Genomic DNA, 21873 nt, shown 5'->3' with positions numbered 1-21873 from the left:
GCTGAGTGGCAGTTGATTTTTCAGCAGCTGTTCTATTAAAATACATAGAAAATATTCGCGAATCACATAAACTTTTTAAAATACGCACTGCTGCTTCCTCCCAAAGGATATGAACTTTCTACTTGATTTATAAGCTCAGTAGCTGTTCTATTAAAATACAAAGAAAATATTCGCGAATTACATAAATACGCACTGCTGCTTCCTGGACATGAACTTTCTACTTGATTTATAAGCTCCAGATGAGTGGTACTAGTTTAGTCTCTAAACTTTTAAGAGGATTGGTAACCTGTATAGAAGCGCTACTTCTTTGTTATTCGAAGTGTCCGAAATTAGCCGCATGTTGTATTTTTACACGCTGTTAAATTTCCGCTCATACCCTGTAACTCCTCAGCAGTTGGTTCTATCCAAACAAAATTTGTACTGCAGATGTACCGTGGCCATAAGATAGACTTTACAAGGATTCCTAGAGTTTGTGCTAACTGGTTGTGAGTGCAGTTTTAGAGTGATTTTATCAAAGAGTAGCTATCCGGAATTACCCTCATTTACCCATAGATACTACACCCACCGGGGGGTGTAGTATCTATGATTTACCTTATCACATCATTTTTACATTACGCAATACAAATTTATGTAGGGCAAAAAGACCAGGAAAATCCGAGGGAAAATCATTGCAAGGGGACGTTTTTCGAAGTATTCTGCGCAGTCGTACTTTATCAATAGAGTAAGCCACCACCAATGTTCAACCATCGGTTCGGACACGATTTTACTTTAAGGGTTTCGTTACTTTCACATCGTTTGATGCCCCAGGTAAAATTACGTAACAACATTGCGTTAGAGGCGCTTTAATAAAATAATTACTAAGCACTGACTGAGACACGCGAGGACACGCTTTATCAAACCAGATACGTAGAATCTAATGGGGAGAGGTAACAGCTGCCAGCTAGTGTTCTGTGACTAAGGGGTCTGCCAGAATAACAGAGGTAAGTAATGTATGCAGCAGTATGTATCACATCACCACCAAGATCACTTTAATATGCCTGGTTGCTCTTAACACAGGCATGGTAACAATTTCCTTCACTCCAGATATATTTCAACCTGCCTTGGTCAATTATAGTAAGGCCAGAGGCTCAGATTGTCCCATGCAGTTGCAGTGGTGTTGATGGTTTTGCAGCAGTGTTCGTAGTTGAAGTATTCTTTACTAGAGGAATAGCAAAACTGTAGCTAGCGTAACTCACCGGTTATCGACCAGTTAACGTTTCTCGCGTCATAAATCAGCCATACAACGTCGTAGAACAGTGAAAATTTCAACACAACTAGATAAAGTAACGCCTAATACATCTGCTAAATATCATTCCCACAATTAAAACTACGCAAATACAGTGGTGATTATAGCTAAGGGCGTACGTTCATCTATTATCGACCGTCTCTATCTATTATCGACTTACGTGTATATTCCAATTAGCTATTATCGACTTTTTCCAAGAAACTGGTAATAGATCGCTATGAATTTCATGAAGCAATACAACTATGCAAACAGTCTAACCACTATTACGAGAAGGGTCTACACCTAAAAAATGAATCCATTTGAACCTATAGTTCAAGAGTTATGCACACACAAATTAGCTAAATTTATATTTACAGATTCCACACATATACAAGTCATTGTTAACTTGTAAGCACTGGCTGTGCATCCACTTCTTGCACCGTTCATTAGTACACTCAACCCACTCCCTCATCAGCTTCCCAGCACTTGACAAATCATCCTGGTATAACCCAAAACATACGGCACATTCATTACTAGAAATTTCTTTGTCTTGTACACCATATTGATCTTCGTCTTCTACTTCTGAGTCAGAAGATAGCTCAGCTACCACTGGTGCCTTCTGTGTCTTGTTTGCAGACCTCTTGTGTTTCTGTCCTCTTTGCTTTGCTCTCTCTTCATCCTTCTTTCTTCTCAATTCAACTTTTCTTTTCTTCTTCTTTCTCTTGTCGTTTTCTATCTCGCTCCTCTTTTCTCTTTGCTTTCTGTTCCTCTTCTTCCTGTTTCTTCTTTTCCTTTTCAATTAGAAGTGCTAAAGACTCAGCACTTGTGAGCACTCTAGCAGTTGATTTAGATTTGGTGGATGCTTTCGATACTACTCTTCTTTCACCCAAAATTTCCCGAAGCTCTGACACAAACACTCTGGTATTTGCTAGACTAGCTGAAAGACTGTACGTAGGCTGTTCTGGTGATGGCACTACATTTTCCTTGTCTACTGTACTGTCCATAGGCTGTTCTGGTGATGGCACTACATTTTCCTTGTCTACAGTACTGTCATCTTCGGTACTAGTATTACAGTTCAGTGGTTCAACTTGCTCCCCATTTACCTGTGTCTCTATGGTGGTGCTTGATGACAAATTCTCTGGAAGGTCATCTGGATGTTGTTGCTGTAGCCATGACACATACATTTGATCGTCATAAATGTTGTAGCCATTATCATACCTTCTTTGAAACAATTCAATTTGCTCCTCACTATATGAAACAGGTGATAGTCCCGGACCACTTTCTTCTAGATTGTGTTCACTAAACCCATCTTGTGAAACACTTGAACGTTCATTGGGCTGTGTCATCATTACTGGCGTTGCTTCTGGTATCTTATTAGATATTGAAGAATTATCATATGGCTTGATGGCAGTGGAATTGAATGGATAAACACCCACCTTTCGAAATCCGGATACAATTGTATGTGGTTGTATAGACAAAAACCAAGCCTTGTTGAAAAGTGATGAGAACTGAGATCTGGTGACCACTTTACCAGGGTTGTCGGCCATGTACTCATGACAAACTCTAGACCAATGCTTTTTTAAAGGGCCAAAAAAGCTCACATCAAGAGGCTGAGGGACATGAGTGGTATGGGGTGGCAAGCAAAAAAGAATAATTTCATTTTCAGCTGCAAACTTTATAGCCTCCAAAGTAAAATGGGAGGAATGACCATCTAAAAGTAACAACACAGGTCGAGAAGGTGGAATACTTTTTGTGAACTGTTTACTCAGCCACTCAAAAAACAGCTCGTGGTCTGTCCACCCTTGGGGTGACATTGCGTATTTTGTATCTGGTACCTCACCTCTAGTCCATTCATAGTTCAAGCGTTCCCCCTTAAAAATCACCATTGGTGGTATCATAGTGCCTACAGCATTAGCACAGGCTAAGATTGTTATTTGTGCCTTGTTCCCCGAAGATGGTCCATGAACTTTTTTGATTCCTTTAAGTGCTACACGTTTCAGCTGCTTATGGTCAAGTGGCATGCCCGACTCATCCATATTATAAATGTAACTGGGTTTATCCATCAAGCCATTCACCTCCAAGGTATTCCTTAGCAATACAAAATAGTTATCTAGCGCTGACTGGCTTACTGCATTGAACCTGCAATGTGATAGTGGATCTGAGGTTCGTAGGGACAATTCGGAATGTCTTTTCATAAATTTATACCACCATCCTTCTCCATTAAATTTTATCATTTGCAAACCCTCTTTTGCTCTTTTCTTCTCCATCAACCTCTTCACACAGTCTATTACTTCCCTCTTTGTTTTTCCATTCCCCATTTTGCAGCACTCTACTAGGAAATCAACCAATTCTTGGTCTTCCTCTGGTGTTAGGAAGCCTGGTGGACCAGGCTTCGCTCCATGCTTCACTCGTCCGGAAATTCTGTCCTTTAGTGTAGTTCGTGGCACGTCAAATTGTTCTGCAGCTTTATTCACCCCCATCTCCTTTGAAATAACCGCGTTCATTGCTCTAGTCATAGATTCAGGGTCCCACAGTTTGCGGCGTTTAACAGCGCCAAGATGCTGTACTTCCGATATTTTATTTCTTGTCTTCCATCCTTTCTTAGCGGTAGATGTTCGCTTCCGTTTAGGCATTGGATTACGCCAGACCAGACAGTAACAAAGGTCTCAAAGTTGGTCTCTAGATAACCTTCCCGTATAATTGCGTATTTATTCGTATACTGACTGGTCGATAATAGGTGTGGTATCCTGGTCGATAATAGGTAGTGGTCGATAACCGATGAGTTACGCTAATGGATAATACTGTAGCCTCTTTCCCAAGGGTCTGAAACTCACATAATCTTACAATTTCTGAAACAGTTTTTGTTACTTTCACATTGTTTGATGCACCTCTACATACCATTATGCAACAACACTACATTATAGGCACATTGATAAAGCACTGAGACACGTCAAACTCAATAGGTGACAGCAGCCAGTCTTGTGATGACTGAAGATGATGTGCGACTAATTGGTCTGCCAGGATAACAGAGGTATGTATGCATTATGTATCACATCACCTCTGTTACCTTCCATTATCCTTGAGTGTACTGTTTTAAAAATGCCATGGACAGAATTCTTAGCACAAGCATGGTGATAATTTACTTCAGGGATATTTCAACCTACTGGTGACCATCTTTTAATAGGGACCTAGTGTACGTTTGTTTCACTGGGGTGTCACACAAGCACTCACTATTGGATGATCTGCGTCAAAGACAAATTTTACCTTAGCCTTTGGCTTACAGCTTTTGACCTGACTTGAATGCATCTTCCTTAAATTTTGTCTGCTGTTTTAGGCTTAATTGTTAGGTTTTCATCCCTGGCCACATCCAATGTGGCCATTTAGCATTTTTAAAAGTTAGTATAACTAGCTATAGTAAACCAAGAAAGCTGCTGTCTGGGCCATGTGAGCCAGCTAGATATAAACCCGTACACCTTCATTGTTACTTTAAGTGTTGAAGCTATTTAGGTTTATTATATCCATTTACCAAACACACCAGTCTTGTGCTTTAAAATTTCTTAATACATGCTACCTATATAATAACCAGGGGAGTAGGACAAGACCACGTGAATGCATAATAATGTTGCACTAGTACTTAAAGTATTTCATGTGAACTGAATAAACCCTGTACAAAAAGTATGGGAAGGGGCTTGATACATATTTTGCTCTATTTAGTTTGTTGCTTGCAATGGTGTGATTCATGATTGGAAAGATGCTGCTGTTATGGCAAGGGCTAAAAAGGGGGGCTAGTTGTGGCCAAAAAGCTAGTTGTGAATGACTTTTGGCTAGTTGCAAATGGTGATTGGGCTAGTTCTAAAATTTAGACAAAATAGCCAGGTTTACTACAGGAAAGTATACTTACGTATTGTACCTCTTAACTCTTTTACAATTTACCACAGGGATTTGACTAAAAGTCTAAAGATACATCTTGAGATAGCCATTTTCAAAAAATTTCTATTTCATGGTCGACTACTCTGATTAAAAATTACCTTACTAGTTTTAATTTCTTTCTTACAGTTCACTGTAAACTGAAAATCAACACATTCATCAAATCAATGCTTTCATGCACATAATTATATACATAGTTATTTTGTCCCTTCAGCTTGCTAATTATTTCCAGATCTCACTCATTCTCTAAAATCATTTCCAGGTTCAATCATGGCACACTTATGTTTCAAAATTCTTGGGGAGTATGCCCAGACCCCTAGAAATCCCTCTTTACTGCCACTTTGTCTCATGACTTTCACATCAACAGTAACAGTAGGCATCAGTGATTACAATACAATCGTTGTTGTATGATCTATTACTTTCAACAGGTAGTATGACAGTCACTATGGTTTAATAAAATATTTTTGTTAGTGCTTTGTAGTGCACGTGATCTTGTCTTACCCCTCTGATCTACATGTACAACTGTGAAAGATACATCATTGAAATCACAGTGAAATTGTTACAGAGCTTTGAAACATTTTAAGTTTTTGTATCTCGTAAGTTTTAATATTTATTTATAGGTAACTCTGAGTTTTAACACTTCTTCCCATCTCCCACTGTAGTGATATTTTGTAGTCTTGACTGTTGACTGTGAGTTTGACCACAATCACAGATTGAGATTGACTTAGTAAGTGATACGTGATACCCCTAGTGTTTTGTTTTATAAGCCTAGCACTACAATTAAACAGGTGCTTCTGAAGTCACAGTCTAACCCCCTCCACCATACTCCAAGTAACCCACACCCTGTTTGCCCATTGTAATCTATAACATCTGGGTTTTGCACCACTAGCAACTGTAGCAGGCTATCTATCATTGTTACCAAACAACCAACAACATACTTAGTAACCATAGATACAAGACAATAACCATACGTAAGTCCAGGAGCACGACTACCTGAAAACTTACATTCATAAGTGAATAGAATATAATGAAAGACTAAATACAACAATGGAGAGTGAGGGCTAGCAACAAGAAATCAAAACGTAAAAATTGTGAACCATCCAGTACCAAGATGATTCAGGGAAAAACCCACTGGGTTTTACCCACATACGCATGTTACGCACATCAGTAATGACTGAGTTTCTTTCTGTAGCTATGTATGTGTTCACTTCTTCATTTTGATGACAGTAGTGACTTTTCATGTAGAATTCTGCCGTTCTCCTAATACAAATGTCATTTTGCAAAGTTTTTTTAGACATACTCTGTAAAATGAAATACAATAGTAATTGTTTTGTTTGTTTTTGTTAATGCAGGTAGCAATGATGTCATCGTCTAATTGTGGGTCAGTCTTGACTACTCGCACAGCAGGTGAAATTGGCCAGTATCTCCTCATATTGTACATAGAACTCTATCATCAAGGGTGACATTTTTGCTGAAGAGCTGCAGCATTTGCAATAGTGTGATGCTAGACTGTGGTACATCGCTCAATAACTTTTTGTTCCAAGTTTTATGTACATGCTGTAACTGATCATATTATTGTTGTTTAAATATCACATCTTTTTATTTACAAATAACTAACCCTTTGTTATCACATCTTTATAGTAGATCCAATATTATCGTAACTTCTTTCTGTAACAGAACATGTACAGTATGTTACCTCTATTACATTCAGATGGTAGCCCTAATAATTTATGAATGGAATGTGGCTTATTCGTAGTAATGCTTGACCTGCTAAAACACCCTGAAGCATTTATTTCAAATGTCCTATGTGGTCTGACAATTTCACTGTTTTATATGTACTAGGAAACACACCATTTGATCTTTTCTGAATTTGGAACCAAACCATTATTTCTTTATTTATTATACTGGACAGTCTGTAATTATTGATGCATCCAGTGGGGGGAGGGGGAATGCATAATCAGTAGAGACACTAACAATAATGTTCATGTAAGTTTAGTAGAGGTGTACCGATATGGGTTTTTGGCATGTACCGATATCCGATATTGATGCAACCAAAGAAGCCGATAACCGATAGTCGATCCGATATTTGCATTAATATTTTAAGTACTCGAAAATGTACAATTACCTACCCTATGTACAACATGTGCATGTATTCATTGCTATACTGTACCTGTGGTGGTATACAGCTTGAGTTTCTGTTGTGCAATCCAGACAATTAGGCACCCACAAATATTTTTATGTATACTCCCATGAAGCCTAAAACGGATATTTCTGCATTACTCCGCATTCTAATGGCTTGTGAGGAAGCTGATACAGCAAGTTTCCTTGGTTATCCTGTGACCCTTCTTTTATTACAAAGGTACTCTATAACTGCTTCATTTGTAAAGACTGAACACTAGAATCGCGTGCATTTATATGGCTTCTCGTAGCGTAGCGCTTGTTGCAGAGTGAACAATAAGCCACTGGCACTAATGAACCACATGAGTAATGTAGAAAACCAATGCACAATCCGTTTATGTACAAACCATTGCTACTGTATAAATATCGGTAGCGATATCGGTCCTCCTGCTGTTCTGTACCGATACGGATATTGGTAAAAAATGCCATATCGGTGGCCGATATTGTAGCCGATCCGATTATCGGTACACCTCTAAAGTTTAGACAGTTCAAGAGTGTCATTATCTACAACTTTGTAATTATCATTTGTACACTCAGTCAGATTGTTATCACCAGGAACTTGTCACTTCTCCAACAGAGGGGACATTACTTGTTCTAAGTACGATTTCACCATTAAGCGGTATTATTCACAACCTTTCCGTAGTTGACTCTCCAACAAACCCCATACATATTCACTGTACACAGAATCACAACTGCACTTTACCTTTGATTTAAACCCCTGGGTTACCATACATGAATTGGATCACTTCATCTGAAGCCTATATGTACTTAATGTCCCTAGCAGTGCAAAACACGTTGTGCTGTACATGATACGAAAGCAATGGATTTTTAAACAACATTTCAGTCTAATAAATACAGTAGTTACAGTTGTACAGGAGCAGCTTTACATAGTAATAGCATGTTTCAAGCCTTAGTGAAGGGGGAAAGGGTCCTGATGTAGGGAAAGAGAATAGTGCACGTGCTGAATTGTCACTGTTCAATATAGTGCAGACCAGCTAAATAAATTATTTCACACTTGGACACGCTGACATGGTCCACATTCTGTAGGTATGCCTTACAATGACAGTGTACAGGACAAAGTTCTTGTAAACAATTTCAATTTAGTGCATACTGTAACAGTATAGTTGGTATTTTGAAGGCGCACACATGTTGCTGTACCTTAATTTGTTTGCTACTGATTATGGAGGATGATTTGATGCCTACCAATTGAGGCGATTCACTTGGTTTGTCTTTTAACTCAGACTCTACTGATTGTGTGCAGTGTAACACCATTTTGCAGTAAATGTACTTGAAATTTAACTGTTAGACTGGATTGATTCAATTATATCTAATCACGAGCAAGAGTTGAACTTGCACACGCTGGATAACAAATGGCAGAAATGATAACCCTCTTGAGTTTACTTAATATTGGGACAGTCTGTACTAATATATTGCAGATCCCTATGGTGAATGGGTGAATCTCCCAATTCCCTGTATCCCACCAGTCCCAACATAAGCAGTCCATTGTGTTTATGTTATGAAGTAACAGCTACTCATGCCTAATTGTATAAAATAACAACGGTTATCTGCACGCATAACATGGGGCAGGATACAAAACCTTGCACGAGACTGTACTATCAGCAAAGATTGCAAATGTGCCAATATTTCTGTATTAAGTAATTCAATGAAATATTAAAAATTAATTTAAGGTGTTTAATCAAGCAATACAGCTACTCAACCTATACAGCACTGTGCATGACAATAAATTGATTTCAGTGGCTGCTTTGAGCTTCAGTAATGGTGGAGTAATATATAACATACACTTGTAGAATGGCATGACCCACACACTATAGCTAACTGTCACAAATGAAAGGCAGACAGTGCTGCACAGATGATTAGGTATGCAGATATTTAACAAAGTTTTACAGATACAACAGGAAATACTGACGAAAGAAAACTTTGAAGAATTCACAATATTATTAATCAGCTTTGACGAAATAAAATTTGACGAAAAGCAAAAAAATAACAGGTCTAAACACTGACTTTTGAGGTGCTTATTGGACAAATTAACCAATTTGTCAAATTTTACTTTTGTAAAAATTTTCTTGTAAATTTACAGTTAATATTGTTTCAGAAATTGTACTATAGTATTATCCATTAGTTACGTAGTTATGCTCACAGGTAATTCTAAGGGGAAGGGGGGGGGGGGGGCGATTCTGTAGGTCTAGTTCAACTACCAACACTGCAAAACCATCAACACCACTGCAACTGCATGGGACAATCTAAGCCTCTGCCCCTCTACTATAATTGACCAAGGCAAGTTGAAATATATCTGGACTAAAGGAATTATCACCATGTCTATGTTAAGAATTCTGTTCATAGCATTGTAGCATAAAACATTACAACCAGGCAAACAGTGGTGACATGATCTTGGTGGTGATGTGATACATACTCATGCATACATAACTCACTTCTGTTATCCTGGCAGACCCCTTAGTAGCACATCATCACAGGCCACTAGCTGCTGTCACCTCTCCCCAGAATTGAGGTTTGATAAAGCGTGTCAGTGTGCTTAATAATTATTATTTTATAAAAGCGCCTATAGCGCAGTGTTGTTACGTAATTTTACGTAGGGCATCAAACGATGTGAAAGTAACGAAACTCTTTTCTTTAAACCCGCGGAGAAAATTTCTACTCTTGCTATGCCTTTGGAGAGGTCTATACTATAGGCCATAAACTCTTGCATGCAAAAATTTCAGACCTGTATCTTTCTTTGTCTGGCTGCAGGAGCTGCAAAAGTGACCTGTCCGAATGTTCCCAATTCTCGGACAAAAATATGTATTATCAGTCGAGTGGCATTAGTTGTAATGCTTGAAGCTGATCAAGTCTTTCTGTGCTTGATATGAAAGAGCAACGCTTATACTCTCCAAATATATGCAGATATTTGGCTTAGTCCTTATTGGCTGTGAATTACAAAGCTCCAAAGTTACCTCTGTCGAGCAATCTTAAATTCAGCCACATGTGAAGCTCGCACAAATCAAATAGTTATCTATATCGAATTCAAAGCTATTTTTATGAACATTGAGAGTATCAGCTACCATTCAATAGTAAATAGCAGTGGTGTAGCTACCATTGAGGCAACCGAGGCAGCTGCCTCGGTAAAAAAAGCTCAACAATTCAGGCTGAGCACTGAGCAGGCCTGAGTTTTGGCACCTTGAATATTCTACTCAAATGTTACTATACAGCATTACTGTACCACACACAATAGAATCTATGGCTGTAGTACTAAGTAGGCCGGAGCCCATGGTGACACAGCCCTGGACCACTTGTCAGCTACTTGGATTTATATGCGGAAATAGATCGAGATACTCTAATAGAGCAGTCATCGTAATATACTTTAATAGAGCATTCAGTGTAAATTATTGCCAGTACTCTTACACTGCTTGGTCTAAATCATTCACATTGTTAATTGTCTTTAAATTACTTTTCAAGAGTGTTCCAATGAATCAACTGCATGGCATTGCATAGAGCCCATTGTATATCATGAATATATCAATGAATATATCATTGATCATGCATGTATATCATGAAAATAGCCTCCACATGCCATTTCAAAGCATATATTTTCAAAAGTTTCCTTGAGGGAGCATGCCTCCAGACTCCCTAGCTTGACATACTTAGCACATGTAGTTGATTATTTCATGAAAGAGATATCTCTGACTTAAATATCATATTGGATCAATAAAAAGTATAGTGTGCATGACTATGACCTCTGTTGCAGTCCATGGATGGCCTGACCACTCAAAATATTTCCAGAGTAAGTCAGTTTTTTTGTGTTGAGTACAATTAAACTAGCCTAATAATTGAAGCATGGTATACTGTTGCATTAACTAAACTGGAGCATGACATGTAGAAAAATACTTAGAGTCTTCTGAAACAGTTTCTTCCATCCAACCAGAGAATCAACCTGCAATGCTGTACCACCCATGCTTGAAAGTGTTTGTGAATCAGTCGAGTCACAAGCAGACCCTCTCAATTATGTCAATGTATAACTTACTTTGCCTCGGTAAAAATTGTTTTCTCGCTACGCCACTGAATAGATACATGCACGATGACCGTACCTTGATTTTTGCCTGAATAGCTATATTGCATTTAGGCTTCTCTGACAGTAGTAGCCTAGACTAGCTTCTGCACCCAGTACACATAATTATACACAATCTAAATCCACTTAAATGGAGTTTTGACTAACCCCTGTCTTAAAAATGTCAAAAGTTTCTCTCCAAAATGTCAAGGACATTAGCCAAATCGAAACACTCTAATAGAACAGTCACCTATTATACAATTGGAGCAGTCAGAAAACCTGAGGGCCACGCTGAGGCATATTCACTTCAATAAAACTATTAATGTGTGAATTTCATTGATTACAATGCTTAAATACTGATTACACGTGATAATACATTGGCTGATCATTACATTATTAGAATAGTAAGTGACTGCTCTATTAGAGTATTTCGATCTGGCTTATATCCCGGACATTTTTAAGAGAAACTTTTGACTTTATTTTTATTTATTGTTACTGGGCAGACAGCAATTGCCGATGCGCCCAGGGGGCAATCAACACCCCAAAGAAATCACACATACACATAAGATATACAGCAAACAATTAGATAAACAATAAGTAATTAGTAAATGTATCTATGTTTTCTGATTCTATGACAGATACTGGCAAGCTGTCCAATCTTTGATTGTTCTTGGAAAAAAAAAGCATGTTGATAATAACTGGACCGTGTACTGGGTTGGATAAAGTGGTGAGTGTGGTGGTGTCTGGTGGATCGTTGAGTTGGCAAGAAATATGGTGGAATGGATAATCCTGATAAGTTGTTGATTCCTTTATAAAATGTTTGTAGTCGACCAATTCTTCGTCTAGATTCAAGTGACGGCCAATCCAAAATCTCTAGCATATCAGTTACACTGCTAAGTCTATTATAGTCAGACAGTGCCCACTGAGCAGCTCTACGTTGGACCTTTTCTAGGGATAAGATGTAATTTTGTTGGTATGGGCACAACAGGACGAACTATAGTAAGGTAGGCAGTGGCTTTAACATTTTTAAGTCTTGGGGATAGCCAAAACCCCATTTCAGTGGATTTGGATTGTGTATGTGTGTGCTGGGTGCAGTAGCTAGGCTGCTGCTGTCAGAGAAGCCTAAATGCAATGTAGCTATTCGGGCAAAAATCAAGGTACGGTCATCGTGCATGTATCTATTTACTATTGAATGGTAGCTGATGCTCTCAATATTCATAAAAATAGCTTTGAATTCAATATAGGTGACTATTTGATTTGCACGAGCTCCACATGTGGCCGAATTAAAGATTGTTCGACAGAGGTGACTTTGGAGCTTTGTAATTCAGTTGGACAGGTCACTTTTGCAGCTCCTGCAGCCAGACGAAGAAAGCTGCAGGTCTGAAATTTTGAATGCAAGAGTTTATGGCCTAGACCTCTCCAAAAGCATAGCAAGAGCAGAAATTTTCTTTGCGGGTTAAAGAAAAATCGCGTCAAGCAGAGTTTTTGTGTACTGAGCTTCATTTGGTACCATCCTGTTCACCAAGAGTTGCTCTTTCTTATGGTGCTTGCAAATCTGAAATTCATCTTTTGAGTGAAAAGATATGTGAGTACAAAGTGTCAGTACAATAGAAACTATGTGACTTATAGTGAACAAATTGGTGCAGTTGGACCAAATCTCCGCAAACTTCTTGATATGATTTTAAATTCGTACGCGATTTTAACCATGAGGGACCTATCAACGCACCAATGATCCGGGCACTGATATAAGGTCCAGGCGGACCATTTACTATGCTGTCACAAATGGTCCGGCGGACCACTTGTGTTTACATACATGTAACTGGTCAATATCAAAACGTATGTATGGGATTTGTCAAATCAAGCATTTTCAGGTGGTCTGGGTTAAACCTTTAAAAATTAAGAATTATGCATTAAATAAATCTAATATCTGTTTAATATCCTTTTGAAACCTCAACTTGGTAAAACAGGCTGATCATAAAATCTCATCATTCCCTGTCATTTTTTGTCCAATACAAAATACATGTATTTTACACTACACGCAAAAACACTAATTTACAACCTTTAACTCACAAAATTTCTACAGCACACCATACAATAAAAGAAAGCCCTTGAATTTCTCTATCCAATTCCGACTGTACAAATGGGAAAATGTTGCCATAGCGACAGTTATTTACTGCTGATGATGACATAATACGCGCTCCATACATTAACCTATTGGAAAATTTAATTATCTTGCCGGGAAAATCCCAATTTACAAGTTGTTATCCTCAACCAAATTCGCTAAATTTGGTATCATTCTACGCAGCAAAGGATGCTTAATAAGACTCCGACCGTACAAATTGTTAAACGGGTTAGTTTATAGAAATATGTTTAAAAACACGTGTTTTTACGGGCATTCTGAACACGTAAATTTGGTTGTGCAGACGTTGGCGTATAATGACAAAATTGTCTTTAAGCCTAAAGACAAGATTTTATGCCAATCATTTCTTTAACCCTAAAGGCCGGATTTTACGCCAAGCTTGTCATTAAGTACTTAATGACAAGCTTTTACGCCACTGTCATTGGCATAAAATGCATTGTGAAAGTACCTTTACAGGGAAGTATACTATAAAGGGAAGATTTTACGCCAAGCAGTTTAAAACAAAGAATTCACATGACTATCCTTACTAATCACATGATGCCTGCCTAATATTACATAGCTGTACCTGTAGGTATCCGTATTCTACTGTTTCATCATGCTTTCACTGCGGTTTCATTATATGCTTTATGTCTCTTTCCTTGCTTTCTTATGCCACAGGAGATAAATCAGTGGATGGTAACAGTGTGTAGAATAGGAATGCATGTGCTTTTATTAGAATAATTTTTGCAGCAGATCATGTGATCATTGCAACTATCATGCCATAGATTGGAGATAATTTTAGTGCATGGAAAGAGTGTGTACTGAATAGTTGTCTTGAAAACACAGTTCTACAATGATTGTGATCAAGACCATAGCTCTAGGAATACAAAGGTGTACTTTTATTAGAGTTTCCAACACTGAAATTCCTATTCAATTAGTGAGAAGTTAAGTAGTGGTTGAATGCAGACAAGATCTCGGATCCCAGCTTTTGTGGCTCCCTTGGCACATGCCTAGAGTTGCATGTTGCTTAGCAAGTCACCACTGGGTCTAGGATTCTTTTCTGTATCTTTCATCCTTGTAGGATAAGTAGTCAATTATTGGATTGACTCAATTACTGGAATGCACATTTCAATTATTGAATGGGAAATGGCAAAATTCCATGGTATAAAATAGTGGCATGATTGACAATATTTATGACCAGATTTGCAAAAAGGGGTCTTTCACACACATCTGATTATATGATCTTAGCTTAGTGTTCAAGACAAATACAAACCTGAATTTTTTTTCATCCATCAACCTATGTTGGTGCTCACTGCTGTCCAAGTGCCAATCTGTAGTTATGAATTGCCAAAGTTCGTAAATTGGATGTGTATGGAAGACTCCCTTTCGCAAATCCGTCACATTTTAGCAATTTGTATCAACCTCCCCCCCCCCCTCCAAAAGTGATGGTTACCACACAGAGTTTTGATCCATGTTTACATTTCTAAATGAATATCTTTGCTATAACTGACCCAATTAGAAATTAGAGTGTGTTAAAGGCTATTATGGGTCATTCCATACCAAATCAACAAAAAAAATCCGGACCCCTTTTGATTTTCATGAAATTTGGCACAAACATGGACCCTATCAAGAAACTTTCTCACACCAAAATTTGGCTCATTTCATTGGTCTCCCTTGAAGTTATGACCACTCAAAGTTTCTGTTGAAAATGTCATTTTATTTACATGTCTTCAATAAAATGACCATAACTTTGCTTGTGATTGACGTAGACACTTCTGGTTTAGATTTTTGAAATGCGTGTTAAATTCTCTTTCAGGTGATTTATAAAGTTTTATAATTGCTCAAAGGAAAAGGTCAAATCACAAAAATGTAGCTTTTTCCTTTGATCTTAATTTTCAAAAATATATATTCTTTAATTAAATTTATTTTTGGTTTGCATGTTACTCTAATACCCATCATTCACCACTGTGAGTTTAAAGTTGGGACCAATAGTAGATCATGAGTTATAACTGTTAATGTGTAGCCTTGTAATCATTGCTGTTTGTATGGTATAAATAATTATGTGTATAGTAATTTCCAATACCAATTGCAAGTAAAGTATGTCAAAAATCATTTTATGCAACGAATTAGTTAGGGTTTGTATTGTCAAAGGCTCACTACAGTGAAACTATACTAACAAAGCCACTTTTAAATCTAAGAAAGTTTGTGCAGTAATAAGGCTGCCTATAAATAAAGGAGTCAATAATTATATTTTTGCTGTAAATTCAGTGTCCTATATAAGAGGTGGCCACTATAAGAAGGTGGTCTTATTATAGAGGTAGCTACATTTATAGGGGACTTACTGTACAACTAATGATATTCCTATCTATTCTTTCAATCTTACTGTATTATGCCACCACAGATTATGATGATAGTTTCCAACTTATAATTGTGTATAAGTTATAGTAACTGCAGGATGCAAACGATACAGTTGTTTATACATTTGTATGTATATACATGTAATGTGTTACTCTAATGCAACTATATGAAGCAACCACCTAGGCATTAAAACCAAGAAGTTTTGGATACCATTAAGACATGGCATTTTGATTAAACAATTTCAGAAATATCCTATTTAAAGTTGGCCCTTGTATATATAATTATTAAGAAGTGGCCACTAAGATATGTTCTACTATATATCACTTTGAATCATGCAGACTTTGAATGAGCATGCATACTACTGACCACTTAAAGGCCATCTTTATATGTTTGTACCTATAGACAATGTCTTTGCTGGAAAAATGTACACTTCTAAAACCACTACGCATTGTCCTACTCATCAAAAATTTGATGGAATAGAGTGGAACCCATGACCTGTCTTAGTGGCCACCTGTATAGAAAGGCCACCACTCCATAAGGACCAATTTTAAATTGCAGTTACCTATATATACCGTACAGCTTAAATATTTCGAAGAGAAATTTTTTTGCTGATTTTGCAGTTTTGGGTGTTACCAGTAAAAATTTTATGCTTGAAATATTTAAACCTCCATATATTTTAGGAGTGTTTGCAAATCCGCGAAATTTTTATTTTTAGCAACATTGCTCAACCTTGAAAAATTTGCCCCTCAAAATATTTAGGCTATACGGTACACTTATGCAACTGTATTAAGCAGCTACCTGCATATTAAGGCCCAATAATTTTGGCCCTAAGGTAACTCCATACATCAACTGTATCATGATGAAACTATTTATTATAGCAATGTAGCTCATAATTTGATTCTATAATTGAGAATCATAATATCATAGAAATGTTCCATAGAAATTGCTATGTGTTACATTGTACAAAAGATTCACTACAGCAATTGCACACTAAATCATGTAATATAGAAGAGTATCGTAGTTAAAGTTGAGACTGAAAGTGGTGCATATTGCATGTTGGTCTCTACAATTATTCACATGTTACTTTGACATGCAACGAAATCTGATGCATTGATATCAGTACACAATTGAATCTTTGAAGGTGCAAGTTGAAAAGACTTTAAAGCCATTCTACTGCATCAGTCATTCATTACTACTTGTTAAGAAAAGCTCTAGTAGATTACAATATCTGTTAAGGGCCAACTTTACATTGTTCTAGTAAGGCATCTATACACATCGAACTATATAAATAGCCACCTGCATATTAAGGCCAAAAAGTTTGGTCCTGACTGGCTTAGACAGATTCCACTATAGCTACATTTGTGTATCAAAATACGTGCTTGCATATCAATAATCAGCATTAAACGCTATTAGTAGTAGTAGCAGTTGCTGTAACTAGTGAAAATGTCATCAAGGCTACTATATAATAGACTTGGCGTCATAATCAGAAACCGTATATACAAGCTTGATTAGGGGTAAATTACATATTTAAGTCTGGGTTTTCTTACAAAGCATAAACAAATTAACTTTACTTACAAACCAACAATGTATAAAATGATTGTGACATAGTATTATATAAAGTTACTTGCAATTGGTATTGCATCTTTGCATACTTGAACCATACAAACAGCAATGATTACAAGGCTACACATTAACAGTTATAACTCATGATCTACTATTGATCCCAACTTTAAACTCACAGTGGTGAATGATGGGTATTAGAGTAACATGTAAACCAAAAATAAATTTAATTAAAGAATATATATTTTTGAAAATTAAGATCAAAGGAAAAAACTACATTTTTGTGATTTGACCTTTTCTTTTGAGCAATTATAAAACTTTATATATCACCTGAAAGAGCATTTAATAAGCATTTCAAAAATCTAAACCAGAAGTGTCTACATCAATCACAAGCAAAGTTATGGTCATTTTATTGAAGACATGTAAGTAAAATGAAATTTTCAACAGAAACTCTGAGTGGTCATAACTTAAAGGGAGACCAATGCAATGAGCCAAATTTTGGTGTGAGAAAGTTTCTTGATAGGGTCCATGTTTGTGCCAAATTTCATGAAAATCGAAAGGGGTCCGGATTTTTTTTTGTTGATTTGGTATGGAATGACCCTTATACTACTTACGTTTCATGATAAAGAAAATTGACAGTTAATGTATTTTCGTTATTATGGATTTGGAACCTTGCACCTTCAATGGTACTTGGTGCCTGTCACTTTAAAGTCTGTGGCAGTCTAATATCTGTTTCTGCTTCAATGTTGATCACCACACAATAAAGGAAACAAGCCAATTAGGCAAACATTAACTCCAGCATTCACTGAAAATACCAAAATAAAACACAGCACAGCTACTGTCGAACATGATGGTTGAACTGTTGAGACTAACTTGTGATTTAAGTGGATATAGCAGTTGTACTGAAAGCAGAGGTAAGTGAGAATATAGACCAGAATAATGTACTACTACTTAGTAAATTGATAAGATGAATAGTGTGCTACATTGGACTTTGAGCAAGCCTTTCATCACACTATGTAGCATTATCTATAAAAGCATCCAGGATATCAAGAATAAAGCAGAGGATTTAGCATTGGCAGGGAACTGGTTTCACTGTTAGTTGCTGTAAAACTATTAAATGACCATTGTGTATTGAACTATCAAACAATTTGCGTGCATTTTTACAAAAATAGTTCATAACTCTTGTGTTACACAAGTTTACAAGCTGAAAATTAAAGGAACTCATAGTTACATGGGAATTTTATCAAATTTTTGATGGCTTCAGAATTTTAGCCAGTGGTCAGATAATCTTCTGATATGTGAAACACAAATATATGTGAGCTCCGATAATTGTTACTGGGCCTGCGAAAATAGGGCATGTGAGCACATGATTTTTGCCTACTTTTTCAAACTTTGATCACTCATAACTTTGTACCATTGTGCTATGACAATGCAATTTTTAGCGCTTAGTAAGCATTTAATAAGTTTTATGATGCAAGTTACAGAATACGAATATTCCTTTCCAGTAGTCAACTGGTACAGTGATCGGATGTAGTTTGTACCCACATGCCCTGCTTTCGCAGGCCCGGTCACAATTGAGTCATGGTGATGGTAACTGATTATTTTGCCTCCTCACCTTTTCAGCTGTTACTGGTCAAGGGAGGGAGCTATTGACATCAAACTTAGGGTACAGCAAAACCTGTACAATATCAAGTGGAATATGTTTGCCAAAATTTGTGTCTGAGGAATGTTTAAAGCAAAGGTAGTGTTTGCAGAAGTGCTTACACTACCTTGTGTTTTACTCGCATGTAGGAAAGCATCCTTGTACAGGCTATGCCTTTTGGTTCCATCCTGTCATTTTGAAAAGCCATATAAACACAGTAAATTACATAGTAGGTGCTATCCTACTAGGGACATGTGATAAGGCTATTATGCAGGCCTGTAAATAAAAGGAAGTCAGAAACATAGCTAATTGTTTAACAGGGAAATAGTACACAAACAAAACAAATAAAAAACAAGTAAACATAATAACTGCTTTTACATAATTTCAAAATGATGCCAAAGATATATAAATAGTGTGGAAAACATATAAGACACATCAAGCTGAAACAATGGATTTATGTATATCTGCTGAAACGTTTACAATAATAAAGAGTCAGTGAATGCTATTTCCTAACAATTTTTTATGCACCAGGGGTGGATCCAGACTTTTAAAAAGGGGGGTTCCACTTTGGAATTGCAACTTCAGCCTAGCTGTAAGTTGAATACCAAAAAAAAAAGTCATCACCTACTGACAATAGATGCCCTAACCAACTATATTTCCTTATTTATAACTAGATACATAGCTTGCTATACCACTCCTCAAAAGACTACTGTGACTGCTCTACTAGACTATCTCGATTTGACTGCTCTATTAGAGTATCTCGAGTAAAAGAGGCAACTTTTGGTTAACAATGCATACAAATGTTAGCATACTGCTTTGGTGATAAACTACTAATCAATCATTAACAAAGTGATGGAAGTAAACCGCCCTGTTCAAAAATCACAAGTTACTTCTGATTGACAAGTCACACATCTTTGTCAGGGAAATTAACTCCTGTCATCTCGTCATCATCATAAAATCGGACTACCCATTTTCCTGTGATAAGGTTAACAGTTGACAGCCATCCTCTGTACCATACACCATCATGGTATCGAACTTCCTCTTCATGCCTCCTTCCATTATCAATTACCAAATTTTCTACCTGGTTTACTTTGACCCTTCTTAGTTCTTTTCTGCTGCTGGCTGTTGTCAAAATGCTGTTTCTTATCTGGTGGTCCCAAACTTGCTGCACTATCCTTACTGCCACATTGTTGTGCCTTTCTTTGACTGCAGCCTTCATTCGCTGTTCCTCAGATGCTTCTGATCGATAGGTTATTTTCGATCCACCGTCAGCTGCAATATACTACTGAGAAAAAATCTTATCTTCTTCATACAAAGACTGCATTGCACAAAACAATTTTTTCTGCTGTCACCATCCTTAGCTAAGGAATTGGCTCTTTCTACACCATTGGTGCTTCTTGGTGCTTTATTCCATACACCTGGAGCCATCTTCGTAAATGGTTTGCTCAACATTTGTAAATGGCTTTCTCTTGTCCACCATTCCACCCAATGCTTGGCACCTGACCAATCACAGCCAGAAACATTGTGATTTGCTCTTCAGAGAGTGGTATGCGAAGCTGTTCACTTGATGATTCCTGTGTCATGCAACACATCAAGCAATTGTAGTACATGCTGCTTTTCTGCTACAATCATTATATTCTTTGCAATTAAGCAGAAGGCCTCAACTGCTGCTCTTCTGTTTCCCTTTGAAACACTGCAGTACACCCTTTCTGCTACTTTCTGGTAATATCTTGTCCAATGAACACTACAGCCTTTCAGTACCAGTTCAGCAGTTTCTTCACCAATCACTTCCCACAATCCTTTGGATTCGGTATCACTACAGTCAACTATGATTCCTTTAAGAGTTCCACCAACCTTAAAATGGGAATGCTCCTGATGACATGTATCAAACATTAACTTGAAAGCTAAACAATAAAATTCAGATGATTCCTTGTTACCTCTCATGCAGGCCACAACTGCCCATTTTATTGTTGTATAGTCAAACACAGTGGAAGTAAGCTCTGTGTTTTTATTATACGTTGTGTCAGTTTCAAGGAAGTCAGCTTCTGCCAATGGTTTGCACATCAATGGGCTCATTATAAACTGGTAGGTGCACAACCCCTCATATAAGGCCTTCCAAGCTTCTTATATGCCTCTGACAATGCACTTGACCCTTCACTAGCAGCATCTTTACGATCCACTTTGTCAGCAATCTTTCCCATTTTACCAACAACAGTTGATAAGACACATGTGTCTCATAAAATTTTCTTCCTCTGGTGATCAATGTGATCATAACTACTGCCAGAAATATCAACTGAACCAGGACGATAACCTAATCCTTGACCACATTGTAACTGGCGAGAAGTCAAGTATGGATTGTCCTCTATAAGGCCAACTTGTTATAGTGGCCAGGTCCAGAAAATCCATTGATTTAATTTTTGTTAAGAGGGCCACCTCATCAATAAGGCCAGTGGCCACATACGTACTGCAGGATCAAACTGATAAAGCTAACACAATATTCCCTTAATAAAGGGGCCAGCTGAACAGACAATCAACGTTTCACTGCAAAAGTTGCTGCTCCTGAGTATCTGCCAAATCAATGACAATAGTTTAGAAATGTGCTTCATGCTTTTAGCCACCATTGTACCTCAAGTAATGAATAATCCTAATGATGAAACTTGTAGTATATGTATATAGCTGTTACAGCAACTATAGCCAGGTGTTGATTTGTTGAAAACCTTGATAATAAGGCCACTTGTTTATGGCTGGATTAATGAGGTTTTCAT

General features: G+C 37.3%; 1 long non-coding RNA gene across 1 annotated transcript; it reads left to right on the top strand.

Annotated features, from left to right (window-relative positions):
* The first annotated feature begins 933 nt into the window (after positions 1-933).
* On the top strand, positions 934-6948 carry LOC136264537 (uncharacterized). The gene is made up of 3 exons (XR_010705165.1): positions 934-980; positions 4189-4295; positions 6544-6948. It is a non-coding gene; the product is annotated as an uncharacterized lncRNA (long non-coding RNA).
* The last annotated feature ends 14925 nt before the right edge of the window (positions 6949-21873 follow it).

Source organism: Dysidea avara, chromosome 1, assembly GCF_963678975.1.
Source record: "Dysidea avara chromosome 1, odDysAvar1.4, whole genome shotgun sequence".
Taxonomy (NCBI): domain Eukaryota; kingdom Metazoa; phylum Porifera; class Demospongiae; order Dictyoceratida; family Dysideidae; genus Dysidea; species Dysidea avara.
Note: the sequence above shows the minus strand (reverse complement) of the source record. Positions and strands in the feature narration are given on the sequence as shown.